Below are 6,227 nucleotides of genomic sequence, written 5' to 3'. Positions count from 1 at the left end.
CGGCGCCATATTGGCGTCAACCATGACAACGTCATTGGCGTCAGCAGTGATGTTGGTGGTTACTTCAGGGTTGTTAACCTCCACTTCAGAAGCTGGAGGGTCGGTGTTGGGGGTTTGGTGCGACATATGCCAATGGATGGCTTATCATGGTGGGGGCGAGTAGAACGTCGTCGGTGTCTGGAAACGGGATGAGGCGAAGACATGCACGCCGGCGAATCTTACCCAGCTTCGGGGCTCTCCGGGAGATAATACCCCTACTGCTGCTCTGCGGGGTCTCCGCATGATCACTATGGTCAAGTGTTTACACGGTTGCTCCTTCAGCTGTGTATGGTGGTTGGAGAGGGCAAGGCTAGCTCTCTCCCTCTATCTAGTATGGTGTAGAACTACTGGGATCCAACCCTTTGCATGGGTGCCCTGGGGGGTTTATATAGGCCTACCCCCAGGGGTACAATGGTAATTCGACTGCGTGCGGGCCCAGCTGTCAGTGCCTCCGACCTCCGACTTCTCCGCCGACTGCTGGGGCCCGCCGACTGGTGGGCCCCGTCGACTGGTCTAGTACGGAGCCGACAGGCCACGTCCATCACGGGCGGGCCTTGCCGGCTGCTGATTACTGTAACCGTGCTCCTGATGACGCAGGCTTGGTCACGGGGTCATGGCAACAGCCCCGCCGCTTGGCGGGCGATCACTGTGGCCACTCCCCGTCTCTTCTTGATTAATGGCGCGTGGGCCCCGGGGGAGGGCTCGGCCGACTCCCCTGGGCCGACTCCCGACGTGTCCGACTGGCGGTGCTCCCGCCGTCTCCCGAGGTCTCGCTGGCTGGTGGGCCCTGCTGCCTCCAGGCCGTACAGACAAACCGTTGTGGGCGCAGGACTAGGTATAGTGGTGCTGATGTCAGGGCCGGCTGGACAACAATGCCACGCCACAAGGGGATCTTCCCAAGTACGGCGCGCTGTAGCCATGCCTGCCCTTGGTAAGGGGCGGGGAGTGGGCTTCATTGTAGCCACGCTCCTGCCCCGTCCCCCTCAATGAGGTCACGGTTTCTTGGAGTCGCCGGCCGGCTCCCAAAAGCCGGCTTCTCTGGAAGTCGCCCCAGGAACTCGGCCGAGAGCGGGCAGTCAGCTTTTCGCCTTGTGGTCTTGAGGGGCGCAGCCTGCCCCTATGTCTTGAAAGGTTATGGGGCTCGGGTTGGCCTACCCGTGGCCCATTACTCCGACAGTAGTCTCCAAAGCTGGTGAGGCGCCGCGGACGATCGGCCGAGAAGCCTCAGCAGTTTCTCTTTCCGGCTGCTCAACACATGGTCTTGATTGACTTCTGCCGGGCTGACTAGAAGGAGTCAGACTCGCCCAACTCGAACTCACTCAATTCCGACTTGTTCAGTAGTTCGAACGTCGCGGCGGGATTTCAAGTGGCGTGCTAGCTAAGCTTCCAGGCCGCCGCCCGTTCTTGACCTGTCACGCGAGGGTACGTGGCCAGGCCGTCCTGCCAGCCCATGTGCGTGACGGGACAGGCCCGTAGGCGAGGCCCGCCACTACCGCGCCTCGGTGCCCGAGCGGATCCGCTTCGGCCCAGTGGACGGTTGGGATTCCCGTGAAGTTACTGCGCGTAGTAACTTTACGTGGATCGTGGGGACCGTTGGGTTGTGGGCGCGGTGAATCCCCACGTCCGCCCCCTCGGCTTCGCAGCCCATGGGGCTATAAGTAGGGGGAAGAGGGGGGCACGCGCGCCCCTCCTTCCCACTACCCCTCGCTTTCTTCCTCCTCGCAGCTCCTCGCTCTCCTGCTTCCTCCTCTCCTCTTCGCTCCGCTGCACGCCCAAGCTCCGGCGATCACCGCAGCGACAGCTCGCGATGAGCTCTTCTTCGGCAGCCGGGCCTACCCAGGTGCACTCCGGTACCTGGGACGGTTCCAAAGTCCATGAAGACCACATCGAGTTCCTTCGCCGGACCCGTCGGCTTCCCGGCGAGGACCGCGTGCAGGTGCGTCTCACGCCGGAGGGGGAGATTTCCCCCGCCCCGCAGGAGGGCGAGCGGGTCATTTTCCGCTCGCACTGCCTACGCGGGCTGGGGCTGCCAGCGAGAAGCTTCTTCCGGTCGTTCATGGAGTTCTACGGACTCCAGCCGCACCACCTCACCCCCAACACAGTGGTGCTGCTGTCCACCTTTGTGGCTCTGTGCGAAAGCTTCCTCGGAGTCCTCCCCACCCTCGAGCTCTGGGGGGAGTTCTTCTTCTCCAAGCTCGGCACCTAGGCCACGGGCGTGCCGGCTCAGTGCGGCGTCTTCATCGCCGTGCGAAGGACAGGAGCCGACAACCACTTCCCCTCCATCGCGCTGTTGAAGTCGGTGAAGATGTGGCAGCGGTCCTACTTCTACGTCAGGAACGTCGCCATGAGGGGCGACTGGGTCAATCTGCCGGCTTTCGAAGCCGGCCCGCCGGCTGGCAGACTGCCCAACTGGTCGTACCGGGCCAGGTCGCTGACGCCTGCGGGAGCCGGCGCCATCAAGCAACTCTGAGTGCTGACGCAGTCGGAGGGTCTGACTCGCCCGGACCTGCTGGCCGCCTTTGTCTCGCGCCGAGTTCTCCCACTCCAAGGCCGCCCTCACCTGATATGCCAGATGAGCGGTGGCCGCGACCCGAGTCGGATGTGCACCAAGGACATGCCTCACGAAGAGGTGGCCCTGATGGTGAACTACCTCTCGGACAGCAGGCTCCCGAAGGACTGGCGATTCGGCAAGGAGCCATATTCCCGCGCCAAACCCCGCCCGTGGTGAGCCGCCTTTCTTTTCTTTCTTTGGATTGTCTTCTTCTTGCCGAGCTTTGTTCTGATCAGCCTGCTTTTGGTTAGAATCCCCTTCTTCACCCACCAGCCGGCACCTCGGGGCCGGCCCGTGAGTTCGTCGCCGATCGGGCGGAGAGCAACGTAGACGACCCCGATCTGGGGGCAGCGGCTCTGGAAGACGACGCCGAGGGAGGAGGAGGGACGATAGGCGACTTCAGGCCCTCGGCTACCTTTGCCGACTGGCCTGAAGACGACGCTGAGGGAGGAGTCGCCCCTCGCCATCGGCCAGGAGCCAGCCAGCCGGGAGCGGGCTCTTCTGCGGCGTCGGGCGCTCCAGGCGGCGGGAAGAAGCGCTGGGCCGCACCGACTTTGTTCGGCAGCCGGCCGAAGAAGCCCAAGGGCTCGGCTGCGGCGACCCGGCGGGACATGGCAGCCGCGAAGGCCATCCGCTTCCGTAAGGAAGTGAAGAAGCCGTCGTTGGTCTCTGCGTAAGTATTCTGACTTTGAAGTTTATTCTTTCTTCGTGTTTTGTCTGAGTCTCTGCTCGCCCCTCTTTCTTCGGGGCTCCCCTCTCTCTTGAGCGGGTCGCCGCCACCTCCGTCATGGGGTCAGCGGAGACGCCCACCACTACTCGGCGGATAGACCCCGCTGCCGACCTCCGGGAGGCGACGGAGCGGAATGCGCAGGAGAAGCGCAATGAAGAAGAAGCCCTCCGCCTGGAGAAGGAGGAGGCCGACAGCGGAGGCCAAAGCCGCCGCCGCGGCAAAGTAGCAGGCTGAGGAAGCTGCACGCCGCCAGGCGGCCTTGCTTGTTACCCCGTTGAACTCTGCGCCGCCCCCACCTGAGTTCACGGCGCAGACTGGAGGAGCCGGCAGGGAGAACTTCGTCGAGGAGAGCGAAGGCGGCGAGCCCTCTACTCCGGGCGCGAACGTTCCGCCGCCGCCTCGGCCGCCGTCTAAAGGCGTGCAAGGCGAGCAGCCAGTGGACCCTCCGGTGCCGCCGACCGAAGACGAGGCCGTGGCGAGGTTACTTCTCCAGGTTGGCTCGCCAGCGCACCGTCGTCTGGAGAAGGCGACTTCGGCACCCCACCCCCTGGAAGCCGGCACCGCCAGCTCAGCGGCTCCAGATGCCGAGGCGACGAGCGCCGCACCTATTGGGTGGGTGCGGGGAGGCGGCACAGGGCCGCTGAACCGGGCGCTTCTGGACGTCCAGGCGAAACTCCGTGCTGAGGGCGACGCCCTCCAGAGTTGCACCAAGGCGTTCCTGGCGTCGCGGGTGGCCGTCCGGGTATGTCTTTTCTTTGGGCCTTTGTTTTTCTTGTTCCTCTCTATGGGGGCGCGCCAGCGCACCCACTGGGTGTAGTCCCCGAGTTTCGGGCCGGCTGCTGAGCAGGCGGCCCGGAACTCCAATTGGTGAACTTCTGGGTACTACCTTTGTCTGAGATGCTTGTTGCAGGATTACCACAACCTCCGCGTCACTGCCTTCAACCGCAATGTTGAAGAGCTGGGCAAGCGGACCGCCGACTTGGCGGAGAGCCGAAGTAAGTCCTTCCCTCTTTTTTCTTCTCTGCGGGGGCGCGCTAGCGCACCCGCGGGCTGTAGTCCCCGAGATTCGGGCCAACTGCTGAGCAGGCGGGCCGGATCTCCCCGGCGACTTACTTTATTGACGACTGTTGTCTTTCTTCCTTTCCTTCAGGAGCCAACGCTGCTCTTCAACAGCAGCTGAGTGAAGCCAACTCCGCCCTGCTCGCCAAAGGGGAGGAGTGTAGCAGGCTCGCCATAGAGAGCGATCTGCTGGCCGCTCAGTTGGCAGAGCAGAAGAAGCTGCTTGCGAAGACGCAGAGGGGGGCGGAGGAGACGGAAACCGCCCTCTTGGCCGAGTTCGCGAGCGAGCGCTCCTCCTGGTCTGACAAGGAGGCGCTGTTGTCCTCCGGCTTCCACGAGATTGAAGACATCGTTGATGGTGAGTCTCTTTATTTTCTTTCTTCCAGCTGCCGACTTAGATCGTGCCGACTCCTGGTTTTTGACTTGCTTTTTCGTTTCTTCGTGTCTTTTGCAGACTTCTTCCCTGGGCAGTCGCAGGCTGCTATCCAAGCCATCGAGGCCGATCATGAAAGTAGGAGGGTGGAGGGCGCGGAGATCGCCACCGATGCCCCCCGAACTCTCGATGAGCACATCTTGAGCATCGAGGCTCGCCTCCGGCCAGCTCACCGGATGCTGCGCCGGCTTCAGCGCGTCGGTGCCCAAGCGATTTCCGCCCTTTGGCCAGATATGCAGGCTCCGCGCACCCCCAGCCTGACGGCCAACTGGTTGGGGGTCGCAGCTGGTCGCCTCGAGGCCTGGAAGGGCTCTTCGGCCCGGGCTGGAGCGCGCCGGGCCTTGGAGTTCGTCAAGGCGTGGTACCCGAGGCTGGATCTAGACCGGTTGGCCACGCTTCGATTGGAGGCCCAGCCGGAGCTGGCGGCTGTGGAAGACGCCCTCGTCAAGCGTGCTGCGGTGATCGCCGAGTACACCGACACGAGCATCTTCGTCCCCGAGCGGTCTGAAGACGGCGAGGAGGTACCGCCGGAGTGGTTTGGGATGAACCCAGACTACGGCGAAGACTCGGCGGAGGTGATTGGCTCCAGCATCGAGGAGGAGGACGAGGCGGAGGATGAGGGCGAGGCGGAGGCACCAGAAGACGGAGCAGACGGCTAGCTTCAGCCCGACCGCGCCTCCAGCAACGAGCCGCGTGCGACCGACCCAACTGCTGCTGGAGGCGATCACGCCGAGACTAGCCGGCTGACCGCCCCGACGCCTGACGCTGGCGCCTCCTCCGACCCCCCGAATCCGTCTGCCGGCTCCTAAGCCGCCACTGTGTCTTTTGTTTTATCTGCTTTAGTAGTCTTTTGAAGAACTTGTTAATTCGCACAATTCCACCCGCGGGGTGTATCTTGAACCTCTATTCGACAATTCGGCCAAGGGCCTATGTTATATATATATATATATATATATCTTTTCTTGCTCATTGTTCTTTTGGCTGTTTTCCTTTGCCGCTTTCTCCTAGTTGCCTGCCTTGCCAATCGGATAGCCGCTCTGCAGACTGTTGCTGGATCAAGTGCTAGGCTACTTTGGGAAAGCAAGTACTTAGCCGATTTCAAGATTGTTTGAGCAAGTTGGATAGAAAACGACAATCCGACTATCCGAGAGTCAGTTTGCGAGAAAGGCTTGGAAGCCGTCTTGAGCTATGTTTTACGCTTTGAGTCCTTAGCCATTTTTCGTGCGAGCACCCATTCTACCTTACCTCTGCCCACCGTACAGTCACTCTGCGAGCCGCGGCTTCTGACAGAAGACGGCTTAGCTGTTACACACTACTTGTCCGGCTGCAGGAAGCATTTCATAGTGCAAGGCGGCAAGTCCCCGGGCCGACTTGTCGAGCCCGGTGCCAAGCGGCATGACAAAGAGTAACATACT

This window comes from Triticum urartu, chromosome 5 (assembly GCF_003073215.2).
Source record: "Triticum urartu cultivar G1812 chromosome 5, Tu2.1, whole genome shotgun sequence".
In the NCBI taxonomy this organism is placed as follows: domain Eukaryota; kingdom Viridiplantae; phylum Streptophyta; class Magnoliopsida; order Poales; family Poaceae; genus Triticum; species Triticum urartu.
Note: the sequence above shows the minus strand (reverse complement) of the source record.